This window comes from Myotis davidii, unplaced genomic scaffold, assembly GCF_000327345.1.
Source record: "Myotis davidii unplaced genomic scaffold, ASM32734v1 scaffold1699, whole genome shotgun sequence".
NCBI classification, from domain to species: domain Eukaryota; kingdom Metazoa; phylum Chordata; class Mammalia; order Chiroptera; family Vespertilionidae; genus Myotis; species Myotis davidii.
The window spans coordinates 12,581-26,565 of record NW_006290312.1 but is presented as its reverse complement, the minus strand read 5'-3'; the positions used below and the strand labels follow the sequence as shown (position 1 = coordinate 26,565).

General features: G+C 39.6%; 1 long non-coding RNA gene across 1 annotated transcript in view; it reads left to right on the top strand.

The window, feature by feature from the left end:
• The first annotated feature begins 7,266 nt into the window (after positions 1-7,266).
• Positions 7,267-13,985, top strand: part of LOC102765600 — a 14,782-nt gene continuing 8,063 nt past the window's right edge. The window contains exons 1-2 of the long non-coding RNA XR_435656.2: positions 7,267-7,368; positions 8,936-9,005. This is a non-coding gene — a long non-coding RNA (uncharacterized LOC102765600). The remainder of the gene's footprint in view (positions 7,369-8,935; positions 9,006-13,985) is intronic.

The following is a 13,985-nucleotide window of genomic DNA, read 5'->3' as shown; positions in this document are numbered from 1 at the left end:
TAGCCTCTTCCTGAGGCTACCCAGCTCGAGCTATGGTGAATTCTGCAGATTCCTCTTCTTCTTTTTTTTTAATTCAATATTTATTGTTCAGATTATTACAGTTGTTCCTCTATTTGTCCCCCATAGCTCCCCTCCTCCAGGTTCCCACACCACCCTCTGCAATTACCCCTACTCCCCACTGTCCTCATCCATAGGTGTACGATTTTTGTCCAGTCTCTTCCTAAACCCCCGCACCCCTTTCCCCCTGAGAATAGTCAGTCCATTCTCTTTCTATGCCCCTGATTCTATTATATTCACCAGTTTATTCTGTTCATCAGATTATTTATTTACTTGATTTTTAGATTCACTTGTTGATAGATTCTTTTTTCTTTTTGTTTTTCCGGTTGAGTGTTGTTTCCTTCTTTGTATTTCAAATCTTTGTCTTGATTCTTGCTATCCTCTAGTTTGCTGTTGGAACTCTGTATAATATTCTTTATTTCAGTCAGTGTATGCTTAATTTCTAATTGATCCTTTTTCATATCCTCGGGGGTCTCACTAGATTTCTTGAGGGTCTCACTAAATTTATCAGCCGTTTCTAGAAAATTCTTGAAAAACTTTATAATTGTGGTTTTGAGCTCTATGTCCTGTAGTTTGCTTTCCTCCATTTCTGTCATTTGTGACCTGTTTCTTTGTCTCCACATTTTTTATACTCCCCTGTTTGATAGATTGGCTTTCTGTGCTAGGTGTCCTATAGGGCCCAGTGGCTCAGCCTCCCAAATTACCTGAGGTGAACATCTTGGTGCACCCCTTTGTGGGCTTTGTGCACAGTCTTGTTGTAGTTAAGCCTTGATTGTTGTAGGTAACACTGGGAGGAATTGACCTCTAGGCCAATTGGCTGTGAGAATCAGCTGTGTCTGTAGTGGGAGAACTTCTGTGCTGGAGACACCCTTCTGGGGCAAGACTTGCTTCAGTGGGGCTTTGGTGCTCACTGACTCTGCCCCCTGAGTGTGTCCCTTATGGATCTGAGGTGTTGTAATCTGGATGGTCCACTCTGACCACTGGGTATACTGGCTCTTGGATCTCTAAGTAGGGGTTAATTTAGCCTCTCCCTAAGGCTACCCAGCAGGAGCTATGGAGTGATCTGCAGATTCCTCTTCTTTGTTTGGGGTTTGGAGGTGCCCAGATGAAGCCCAGCTGTGAAGCACTAAAAGCTGCTATGGGGCCTTGGGCCTTCTTTTGGATGCACTGGCTCTGTCTGACTCAGCTGCAGTTTGTTAGGTAACTTTCAGATTGCAAAGGGCCAGGCCTTTCATATGCAAAAGCCTCTGTGCACAGCTTGGGTGGGCGGGGTCTCAGGGGATCAGTAGGGTGGAGCAAGCAGCTATGGCTGTTCCTCATTCCTACCCTAAGAGTTCCTGAGTCTCAGTGTCCCAATAATCACTGCAAGCACCTCTGAGAGAAAGCCCTCCTGGAGTTCGGCCCACTGCCAGACAGTCCAGTTTCTCCCTGTATGAGTCTGGGTCCCCAAAGACTTGCCCGGAACTGGGGTTCAATGCATTTGGGTGCTTGAGACTCCCTTCTGATTGAAAAAGACAACCATGTCCTCAGTTGCCAGCTCTTTGCATGTGCTCCTCTGTGCCTCTGCACTTAACTTTCGCACCTCCTCTGAGTCTCAGTTTGCTTTTCTCTTTCCTTCTAGTTGTAGAATTTCCACTCAGCCAGCCTTCCTGTGGTTCTGGATGATGTCCGTTTTGTCTTTTAGTTGTATTTTTGAAGTGGTTGTATGAGGCAGCAATTTCCGGTGTTTACCTATGCCGTCATCTTGGTTTTTTTCCTCTCTAAGAGTTTATTATTGTTGTATAAGAATGCCAGTGATTTCTGGGTGTTAATTTTGTATCCGGCAACATTTGCAAAATCCATGATTAAATCTAGTAGTTTTTTGGTGGAGTCCTAGAGGTTTTTATGTACTATATCATATCATCTGCACATAATGACAGTTTTACTACCTCCTTCCAATTTGCAAGCCTTTTATATTTTCTTCTTGCTAATAGCTGTTGCTAGGACCTCCAGTACTGCGACCTGCACTGCTAGGGTTCAGGATCTGAAGAATGGGCTGATGCACAAATGAAAACACTAGACAAGAAATATGAATTACTAAGGGGTGGGGGCCAGGTGGAGACCTTTCTCTTGGAGAGGCACACTGAAACCTGGTCTTATCCACTTTTTATTCAGTTTTAGATACACATTTTGCCCGCAGTAAAGCACGGCAAACAGGTAGCAGACAGACAGTCTCCAAGGTCAATAAAGATCAGTAGGGCCCAGTAAACATTTACTTTAAGGCTATTAGGTCAGGAAATTGCTTCAAGCCACCACTATCTCAAAACAAACAAAGTTTCATCGGCCTTTCACCTTCTTTGGTGCACTCTCATGATAGTGTCAGCAGTGGGTGGCTTCCTGCATTCCAGTACTATGTTGAATAAAGGTGCTGAAAATGGACAACCCTATGTTGTTCCAGGTTTTAGGGCTTTAGTTTGCTGGGAGTTTTTTCATTACTGCTTCTACTTCATCAGTACTTATCGCCCTATTCAGGTTTTCTGTGATTTGAAAATTCTTTTATTTCATTTCAATTTTGGAAGGTTGTATTTTTCTAGGCATTTGTCCATTTCATGCAGGTTGTCCAGCTCATTGGCATATACAGTGGGGCCTTGACTTACGAGTTTAATTAGTTCTGAGACCGAGCTCATTAACTCAAATTACTCTATCAACTCAATGCAAAAAATCGGTGGAGAGACAGCTGGTATCTCAAAAAACTCGTTAGTCGGGACACTCGTAAGTCAAGGCCCCACTGTAGTTGTTCATTATCTTTTTTTACAATCCTTTGTATTTCTGTGATGTCAATTGTTATTTCTCCCCATTTGTTTCTGAATTTATTTATTTGCGCTCTCTCTCTCTGTTTCTTGATGAGATGGTCTAAAGGTGCATGGATCTTATTTATCTTTTCAAAGAACCAGCTCTTGGTTTCATTGATCTTTTGTATTGTATTTTTCGTCTCTATTTCATTTATTTCTGCTCTGATCTTTTTATTTCTTTCCTTCTTACTATGGGTTTTTTCTTATTGTTTTCTTTCTAGATATTTAGGTTGTAGTGTTAGACAGTTGTTTCTTTTTTTGTTGTTTTTTTTTTAGCAATGTTTCTTGTTTCTTGAGATCGGCCTATAGTGCTATGTACTTCCCTCTCAGGATTGCTTCTACTGTATTTCATAGGCTTTGGGTTGTATGTTCATTTTCATTTTTTTTCTAGGAATATTTGAGTTCTTCCTTGATGTCATTGGTAACCCATTTATTATGTAATAACATGATATTTAGCCTTCATGTGTTTGAATGTTTTGGGGTGTTTTTTTTTTATATATTTGACCTCTAATTTCATGTCATTGTAATCCCAGAAGATGCTTGATATGATTTCAATCCTCTGGAATTTTTAGACATTAGTTTTGTGCCCTACCATGTGGTCTGTCTTTGAGAATGTCCCATGTGCACTTCAGAAGAATGTACATGTATCTTTGGTGTGAAATGTTCTGTAAATGTCTTCTAACTTCATTTGATCCATGTGTCATTACGGTTGCTGTTTCCTTGTTGATATTTTGTCTTGAAGATCTCTCCAGTAATGCCAGTGGTGTGTTAAAGTACCGTACTATGATTGTATTGCTGTCAATCTCTCCCTTTAAATACTCTTGAAGTTAATTTATGTATTTGTGTGCTCGTATATTGGGTGCATATATATTTACTAGGATTATATCCTCTTGTTGTGTCAATCCTTTCAGTTTATTGACAAAGCGTTCATTGTCTCCTGTTATGGCCTTCATTTTGAAATCTATTTTGTCAGATATGAATATTGCTACCTCCGTTTTATTTTTTATTTCCATTTTCATGGAAAATTTTTTCTCATCCCTTCACTTTCATTCTGTGTGTGTCTTTTGTTCTGAGATGGGTCTCTTGTAAAAGCATATATATGGGTCATGTTTTCTTATCCCTTCACCTACCCTATGTCTTTTGATTTGAGCATTTAATTCATTTACTTTTAAGGTTATTATTGCTAGGTACGTGTTTATTACCATTTTTATTCTTTTTAAAAAATATATATTTTATTGATTTTTTACAGAGAGGAAAGGAGAGAGATAGAAATAGAGAGTTAGAAACATCGATGAGAGAGAAACATCGATCAGCTGCCTCCTGCACATCCCCCACTGGGGAAGTGCGCGGAACCCAGGTACATGCCCTTGACCGGAATCGAACCTGGAACCTTTCAGTCCGCAGGCCGACGCTCTATCCACTGAGCCAAACCGGTTTCAGCCATTTTTATTCTTTGTGCCTGTGTTTCTCTCTCTTTTCTCTTCTTTATTCAACAGTCTCTCAGAATTTCTTGCATTGTTGTTTTGGTAGTAATTAAACTCCATTAGCCTTTTTTTTTTGTCTGTGAAACTCCTGATTTCACCTTCAATTTTGAATGATAGCCATGCTAGAGAGTCTTGTATTCCGTCCTTTGCTTCTCATTACTTTATATACTTCATGCCACTCCCTTCTGGCCTGAAGTGCTTCTATTGAAAAATCAGCTGATAGTCTAATGGGAGTTCCCTTGTGGGTAATTTTGTCTCTCTCTCGTAGCCTTTAAGATTCTTTCTTTGTCTTTACATTTGCCATTTTAATTATGATGTGTCTTGGTGTGGGTCTTTTTGGGTTCCTCTTGATTGGGACTCTTTGTGCTTCCTGTGAGTTTTTCTTCACCAAGTCAGGGAAGTTTTCTGTCATTATTTCTTCAAACAGGTTTTCTATTGCTTGCTCAGCTTCTTCTCCTTCTTGAGCCCCTATTATATGTGTGTTGTTTCTTTCAGGTTGACCCAAAGTTCCCTCAAACTCTCCTCCTTATTTTTCATTTGTTTTTCCAGTTGCTTCTCTGTTTAGGAGTTTTTCTACCTTGTCTTCTAATATACTGATTTGGTCCTCAGCTTCTTCTAGGCTACAGTTTAATACGTCCAGGCTGTTCTTTAATACACCTATGTCATTCTTCATTTCCCATTGATTCTTATCCATGTTGGTGCATTTGCAATTCAACTCCTTATAATTCTCATCAAGTTGCTTGTAATTCTCAGTCAAATGTTTGAGCATCCTTATAATCATTACTTTCCATTCTGTATCTGAGAAATTACTTGCCTCCATTTAATTTAGTTTATTTTCTGGCAATTCCTCTTTTTCTTTCCTTTGGGGATTCTTTGTCTTCCCATTTTAGGAGTCTGGTAGATTGGGGAGCTGGGTGAGGCAGGTGGTTTCCCAGCAGGAGTCCATGTGTTCAGATGTGACTAGTCCCAATGGATCTCCGTGGTGCATCTGATCTTCTGATGGCCTCGGGTTAGGCATATATGGTCTCTGTGGCAGGTCCCTATGTCAGGGGGCTTCAGGTAGCATCTACCTGGCAGTGTCAGGCAGTAGAGCCATTTCTACACAGTGGGTCACAATGGCAGATCTGTGTGTCTGGGGGTGTTGGGTCACAGGGCGCTGGGTTGGGTGCATCACATTCAGGCGGTGGGACTAGTCGTCCAGGGACACTGGGTCAGGCATGCTGGTTTGGGTGGCCAGTCCCTGTATCGAGGCTGGGCATGTGTCAGGGTGGTGGTTGGGGATAGGGGCTCCACTGTTGAGAAGGGAGTGTCAGGCTGGGCATTGCTCTGCTCATGCAGGGGGCAGGCCATTGCCTCGCTGGCCTTTATGGAGGGGTGGGCTGGTTGCTCTGCCCACAGAGGGGTTGGGGCAGACTGAGCACACTCTGATCATGAAGTGGGGTGCCTGGCCCTCCCTTGGGGAGTGGGCGGAGCCTGCTGCTCACTGAGAGGTTGGGGCAAGCTGGGCACTCCATTGCCCAGTAGTTGGCAGGGTGCCCCATTAGTCCCAATGGTGGGGCCAGCCTGTCACTCTGCCCAGGAGAAGGCTGGGCAGGCCAGGGCCCCTGTCACCAATATGGCAGGTGAGCCCCTTGTACTGCTGGCCATTCCTCCAGGTGCATAGTTCACTGAGCCCTGAGGACTGGTCTGTGTGCCTGGAGACTTGGGGGCTGGATGCCTCTGTCAGGGGCCCAGGGGTGCTGGGCAGGGTGCTCCCTGTATCTCCTCCCACAGAGATCCTGCACTCCCTCACAAATGTGCGCTCTTCCCTGAAGTGGAGAGAAGTGCCTGCCAGGCAGCAGCCGCAGTGGCAACTGCTCTGTCTGGAGTGCCCAGTGGCCTCGCTGAACTCCCGCTTTCACAGACATGCCCTCCATCTCATACGTGCATATGCTCCCTCTCATACACTCACCTTCTCACATGCACACCTACTCCAGATCTGCCCTCTGCCATGATCCTCGGGCCCCAATATGCTTTCTAATGACCCGAGAGTTATGTCAGTTGCCTGAACCATGTCCAGCACAGCCAGTGGTGAGCCTGAGGAGGGGCGGTGAAGGATTTAAGAAACAGGAAAGAGAATATAGTTGGGGCCAGGTGGATCACTGTGCCTGGATGAGGAAACAGTGACACAGTCTGTAAGCAAGCGGAATTTTTATTTTATAGTCAGATCACACAAAGCAAAACAAGGGTGTGGTCATGATGTTTACAATGTTTTTGCGGGTTTCAAATCTACTTCTTTCCTGTTTTTGCAATTCTCTGAACTCTATCAAGCTTATTTTTGGTAGCACTTGCTTTACCTCCCGCAGCTCACATCTCTCAGCAACCAAGGACTACAAGGTCGGACTATAAGAGCTTATATTCAACCATAGCCTTTGGCTATAATTGTGCTGGGAAGGCTTTGCCCTCCAAGCTGGGACTTGTATGTGACTTTGCCACAAGAAGACAGTGCCCTCTTGTCAGTCTGAGGCTTGAACCTGTTCAAACGCTGTTGCCACTCTCCACAATTGCCTTAGCAGGAATAACAATTTTAAATGTAATTTAGCTTAAAGTTAAGTGAATATTAACTTTGGATTAAATATTTTTCTCTTTTCTCCTCTTGAAATTTACGCATTACTTCTCTTTATTCATTTAACCAATATTTGATCTATTACCTATATTTTTTATATAGTTCCCATGAAAGAAAGTAAAATGATATTCTTGCAGAAACTCCTTCTTACTGTCATCATCTTAAATGCAACCATAATTCAAAGCTGGTTAAGTCTTTGGGAGAAAAGTTATTTCACAATTATGTTTTATTATTTTATAGTACAAACTAGTTAATTTTTAAACTATGATAATTTTTATTTATAGTGTTTAAGACAAGCCATGAATATTTGGTTGCTTTTGGGCATTGAAAACATAAATGAAACTGAAGATTCAACTGAACCTTTGATAGATCCTGTGTATGAACAAGGCAGGTAATTAACTAAAATCCATTATCTCCTCAAATGGACTTTAATTTAAGAACTTGACTTAGAATAAAGTACCATGGAGTTAAAATATTTTCCTTGTCAATTTTAACAGGATAAAGTCTTTGAATTGGAGCCGTCTTGTGCTTTATGCATTGCTTGCCTTATGTGTGAAGTGTTAATTTCCACTTTAGGTTTATGTATGCAGTGCATTTATTGTAGCACATAGTTTGTTTCAAGGTGACAGGGGTATTCAAGAATAGTGTAACAACCTCTGCTTGATATTTATGAAACTTTTAATAGATGAGATTTATTCATTTTGACTTAGACATCCTATATAATAAAAGCATAATATGCCAAGTGTCCAGTCGACCAGTAGGCCGTTCAACCAATCAAAGCATAATATGCTAATGATATGTTAAGGCCTCTCAACTGCTTACTATGATGTGCACTGACCACAAGGGGGCAGACAGTCGACCGGTAAACCAGTTGCTATGATGTGCACTGACCACCAGGGGGCAGATGCTCTGACGGGTAGGTTAGCTTGCTGCTGAGGTCCAGCTGATCAGGACTGAGCAACATGGGCCGGACACACCCTGCGGCCCTCCTATGGTCCCTGCCTGGCTGGCCGACCTCCCGCATCTCTCCCTGGCCCCAATTGTACACTGGTGAGGTACCTCGGCCTGGCCTGTGCCATTTGCAATCTGAGACCTCTTTCGGGATGTTGGAGAGCTGGTTTTGACCCCTAGCCTGCAGGCCAGGCCAAGGGACCCCACTGGTGCATGTATTCGTGCACCAGGCCTCTAGTCAGTATATACTTACCTATTTATAAATGTTTCCCTTCTTGGTTAAAAATATTTTTTACTGTTATTCTCTATGAAACTGTCCTTCCTCTCAAGCTCTTTTATAGCTATTTCTATTAGAATGGATAAAACAATGATTATTAACTCACTCTCAAAAATAAGTGCTTTGCAGAGGTTAAAACTCACATGGGTTCATCAAGCACAAAATAATAGCATTGATGTATGTATTTGAAAAGATCATTATAAATATTAAGTAAATTATCAGCCTATCATTTTATTCATTCAAATACGGCATCTTAGATAAAGTTGTTAAATTTATGTGAATAAATAGAATGATGCCATTCTGGTGATTCACTTAGTGCAGCAGTTCTCAACCTGTGGGTCGTGACCCCTTTGGCGGTCAAATGACCCTTTCACAGGGGTCACCTAAGACCATCCTGCATATCAGATATTTACATTATGATTCATAACAGTAGCAACATTACAGTTATGTAGTAGCAACGAAAATAATTTTATGGTTGGGTCACAACATGAGGAACTGTATTTAAAGGGCCAGAAGGTTGAGAACCACTGATAAGTGATTCAGTTAACAAGGCTGTTATTCAGTTGAGTGAATAAAATGAAAAATGTAAGTTTTTTTTTTAACTTTGTTTCTTAAACAACATAATTTAATGTAAAAAGTCATTACTTTATGCCTTACCACAGGGGTCATTTTATTTGAATATTTGTCTACTCGTATTTTAATAACTTTATTTTTTATGAATATCCTAAAGTTTCACCTCCCATTGATGGGACATGTTGTTTCTACTGTATGGGATGGTGATAGAGAATGCTCAGGAATGAGTAAGTATATTCTTTATTTCTCTCTTTTATGGTATTTCACTAGAATATAGTTGGTGGTTATTCATCTGTTTAATGGCTCTGCATTACTTAGAGTTTAAGGTAAGTGCTTTATAGTAGAAAAATCCTTTACAGTTTTCAAGGCATCATAATGTGAGGAACTTAGACTTTGGAGCCTGACTTGGACTAAAATCTCAAATTACTTAAATGCTCAAGCATTTAGTTTTCTCAATTATAAAATTTGTGTTACAGGACTATCTTCTTTAGAAAAAGTAAAATATAGATCTCTTTATATAAACCTAGTACCAACTTATGCAGTAGTATTTATAAGTCTGGAATACTATTGCATTTGCTTAAAATTGAGAATTACTAGATGAATTGCGATTTGACACATTTGCTTTGAGTGGTTTTCCTGTAGTACTTTTAACATGAATTACTTCCTTTAAGATGCTGGGCAAATTTAATGTCACCTGAGAATTTTTAATCGCCAGCACCTCCACAACTACCTCCATTTCTGACCTCAATTATTTCTTTCCTTTCGCTTTGTATGTTGCCAGGGACATTGAAAGGACACCTTTGGCCAATCCATCCGGCTAAGGAGACCTAATATGTAACTCAGAATAAGATGGTCTTCAGTCTACATTCATGTATTTACTCATTCAACTTAGATTGAATAACTACTGTAGACCTTCTATTGAACTATGTAGTATAGGGCAGGAAGTTACATCGTCTCTATAGTTCACAAGGAAATGTATATCTTTCTTCTATAATTAGATAAAATTGACACCAAATGTCAGAAGCAATGTTACTTCTTGATGATGTGTTGGCATTTTTGAGCCAGGGGTTATTTTTTATTCACACTCTCTAGGAGCTCTTTATAAATTCTCTTAGTTCTTTGTTGGTTAAATCTGTGTTGCAAATATTTTCCCTCATTCTGTTCTGTCTTAGTTAACTTTGCTAACGGTGTCTTTTAATGTTTGGCTCTTTATTATTTTTTCCCAAAGAATTACCTAATATCCTAATGCCAGACAATTCTCCACAAATAGGAAACATCTATTCCATTAAATCAATTTTCTTATATGTATGAGTCACTTTTTGGACTCATCTATTCCACTAATCTATCTGTGAGTTCTTATGTCAAAACAACACTTATATAATTTTATAACATACCTTGATAATTAACACATATTTCCTAGTACTTTTTCAAAATTGTCATAGTCATTTCTATATTATTCCAATTGAATTTTTTTCAGCTTTTTAAGTTTCAGTTTTAAGAAATGTTTTAGGATTTTGAGGTTACATTAAATGTATAGATTATTTTAAAGTAGTTACACATCTTTATAACATTAAGTCTTTCCATCTAGATTGTATGACTTCTATTGAAATTATATATTGTGAATCATAAAGATCATATAGTTTCTGAAACCATGTAGTTTATTCTACCTTAATTGTTAGAACTGTTTTTTGCTTCAGGAGACTAGAAATAAAACTGCAATGGAAATAACCACTTAATTTCCTTCTTGCCCACCCCCTGGTCATTCACAGTGGTTATGATCATATATTTAAAACTAAATCATATCCTGATACTCTTTTTTTAAGAATAGTTTATTGATTTATTTATATACATATATGCACATCTGTGTATATTTTTTGTTAGAGAGAGAGGGATGAAGGGAGAGGGAGAGAGAGAAACATCGATGTGGGAGTTCAACATCAATCTGCTGCCTCCTGCCCAGCCCCTACTGGGGATTGAGACTGCAATGGGGCATGTGCCTCTGACCAAGAATCCAATGGGCAACCTCCTGTTGCATAGGATGATGCCAAACAGAGCCACACCAGCCAGGGCAGATTAGGACACTATAAAGCAGTGGTTCTCAAACTTCCTAATGCCGCTACCCTTTATTTAATACAGTTCCTCATGTTGTGGTGACCCCAACCATAAAATTATTTTTGTTGCTATTTCATAACTGTAATTTTGCTATTGTTATGAATCGTCATGTAAATATCTGATATGCAGGATGTATTTTCATTGTTATAAATTGAACATAATTAAAGCATAGTGATTAATCACAAAAACAATATGTAATTATATATGTGTTTTCTGATGGTCTTAGGCGTCCCCTGTGAAAGGGTCATTCGACCCCAAAAGGGATTGCGACCCACAGGTTGAGAACCACTGCTATAAAGCCACTGAATGGCTGGCTTGTCTATGCACTTAAAATCCAAACACCTGCCCTAACCAGTTTGGCTCAACGGATAGAGTGTCGGCCTGCAAACTCAAGGGTCCAGTTTTGATTCCGGTCAAGGGCATGCACCTTTGTTGCGGGTACATCCCAATGGGGAGTGTGCAGGAGGCAGCTGATCGATGTTTCTCTCTCAACGATGTTTCTAACTCTCTATCCCTCGCCCTTTAAAAAATATATATATTAAAAATATATTTAAAAAAAACAACACCCAAACTTCTTACCCATGCTCTCAAATCCTTTTGTGGTGTGGTCTCTGCCCACCAGCCAGCCATCTGCATTTTGTACTACTGCATGAGCTTTGAACTGAGGTTTCCTTTGATTTTGCTGTTTTGTAGATTAATTTCCCATGGTCTCTTTTCTATCATAAAGGAATCTCTCTATGTTTATGTCTTATACATGCATTCTTGTGTGTATGTATTTCAGGATTATTTTTGCTTTCATTTTATGTGATTGAAATAGTCATCTCTTGCAAGCCGAACACCTAGAAAAGTATTTTATTTATCCAAATTTATGTGAGAAAAGATCAAAGGTGCTTCTTTTCTCCAACTATTATGACTTGTAGAAATATGTTTAATTAGCTAGAACTAAGTTGCCAGATAAAATATTTCATACTGCCAGTTAAATTTGAATTTCAGATCAATCAAGTATGGGTATTTTTAGTGGAAATATATCTCATACATTATTTGGAATATACTTAAATACTAAAAACCTATTTTTCATCTGATATTTAAATTTAAATGGGCCTCTTGTGTTTTACTTGCTATACCTGGCAGCTCTAATCAGATTCCAACTCTCTAGCAATCTGACTACTTGGGAATCCAACAAGCAACCAGGATGGCGGTTTAAAAAGCTATTCCCTTTCAGAAATTAATTTCACAAATTAAAAAAGAGGTTGGGGTCACCGCTTCCTCCCAAGTGCCACCAACCACCATTATGTGCCCCCAACCACCATTATCTGCTTCTGTGCATTTTACTGTTTTCTTAGTTTTTTTATTGTATTTTATTTTAAACTTATTAAAAAGTTAGCTTTTTTCATCTACAGATTCTTTACCTCACTTAAGGACCTTGCATAATTTTATCCCAGCTAATGTTTTCAGCCATCATGAACCCACATTTCAACAAAATTATGCTATTTGCTTCCATGTCTTTGTTCATGCAACTTCTTGTACCTAAAGACTTATATAGGGACCAGTAATGACCAGTCTTGAATGTGTGGCTAAGAAAACAAAATTAGATAGAAAATTCTAAAGTGTAATGACATAATTGTTAGAATTTTCTGCTATGTAAATAAACTTTTTTAGACGTACTGAGAAAAGTCTTGTAAGTCAGTTTTATAAGTTGTAATACAGGAGAATATTGTATCCTCACTCTGATTACAACTTTGTACAATAATAAATATTCTATATTTTACCAGTAAAAGTATGTTTTTATTGGTTTTAGAGAGAGGAAGGGAGAGCGAGAATGAGATAGAAACATCAATGATGAGAGAGAATCATTGATTGGCTGCCTCCTGCATGCTCCCAACTAGGGATCCAGCCCAAAACAGGGGCATGTGCCTTGACCTGGAATCAAACCATGGTCTCTGGTTTATGGGTTGACACTTAAGGGCTGAACCACACTGGCCAGGCAATAATAAATATTTTAAATTTGTACTGTAGCCATTAAAAGCAGATCAAACTTTTAAGTATATATCCTGTTTAAGGAAACCAGATTAATACTTTTCTTAATAATACCCTCCATTCTACATACTTAACCATGTGATTGTTGCCAATATGAATAATGTATTTCTCAAGAATTATGAATAGCTACTTATTATACTGATTAACATGATATTATAATTAGAGTATTCTAAGTATTTATTTAAAATTCCAAGAAAAAATTATGTAGTATCTAATCATAACACCAAGTGGTGGTATCTGATTTTAGAAATTAAAGTGTGAGAATATTCCTAATGTGTTTGTTTTATAACTGAAAACATTTATTGCTGCTTACATTTTATAAAAAAAAGGAGGGGAAATTGCAAGGTTGTATAGTACCATTTCTACCTGTTTGGGCTGCTCACCCCACTCCAGCTTTGTCCTTTGAATGCTATAATCCAATGACTCTCAAATTTGTTGGTCTCATGCCATTTACACTATTTAAAATTTTTGAGCATCTTAAAAAGCTCATTGCTGAGTAACACTCCCTCCACGTTCGGGTGCCAGATGCTGAGTGATTCCTTCCACGACCCGCGTGGAGTAGGGTTCGGTATCTGAAAGAGGAGCCGCACAACAAATGAAAAAGACACAAGATAATTTTGCGATACCGGGGGACCAGGCGGGCAAGTCCGGAAAGACTTCCTCCTCTGGAAAGACTTCCTTCTCCCCTTTGCTCAGGTCTCACCAAGCTTTTATTCATCTGGAGTAGCCCTTAGGGTAAAGAGGTTTTAATGACACACATCCGCAAACAATCTTCAGGAATAGGCAGAATACCCGATTAACCCATCAACAGATCTCCAGGAGCATCCGATTAACAACAATCAACAAAGATCTAATTGAGTGAACTAAGGTGGAGATGCTTCAACCATCACCACTCAAACCTACTGGGTAGTTCACAGTTCTAACTTCCAAAAGGTCACCAGCCTTCTCTGGGGGGTCTCCGTCCAAACCCAGCCAGCAAAGATAATGAATGGACTCCGGCACCCCTCCCCCCAGATGTGTAACCCTGTAGCCTTCAAGGGTCAGGGTCCTACCCCAGG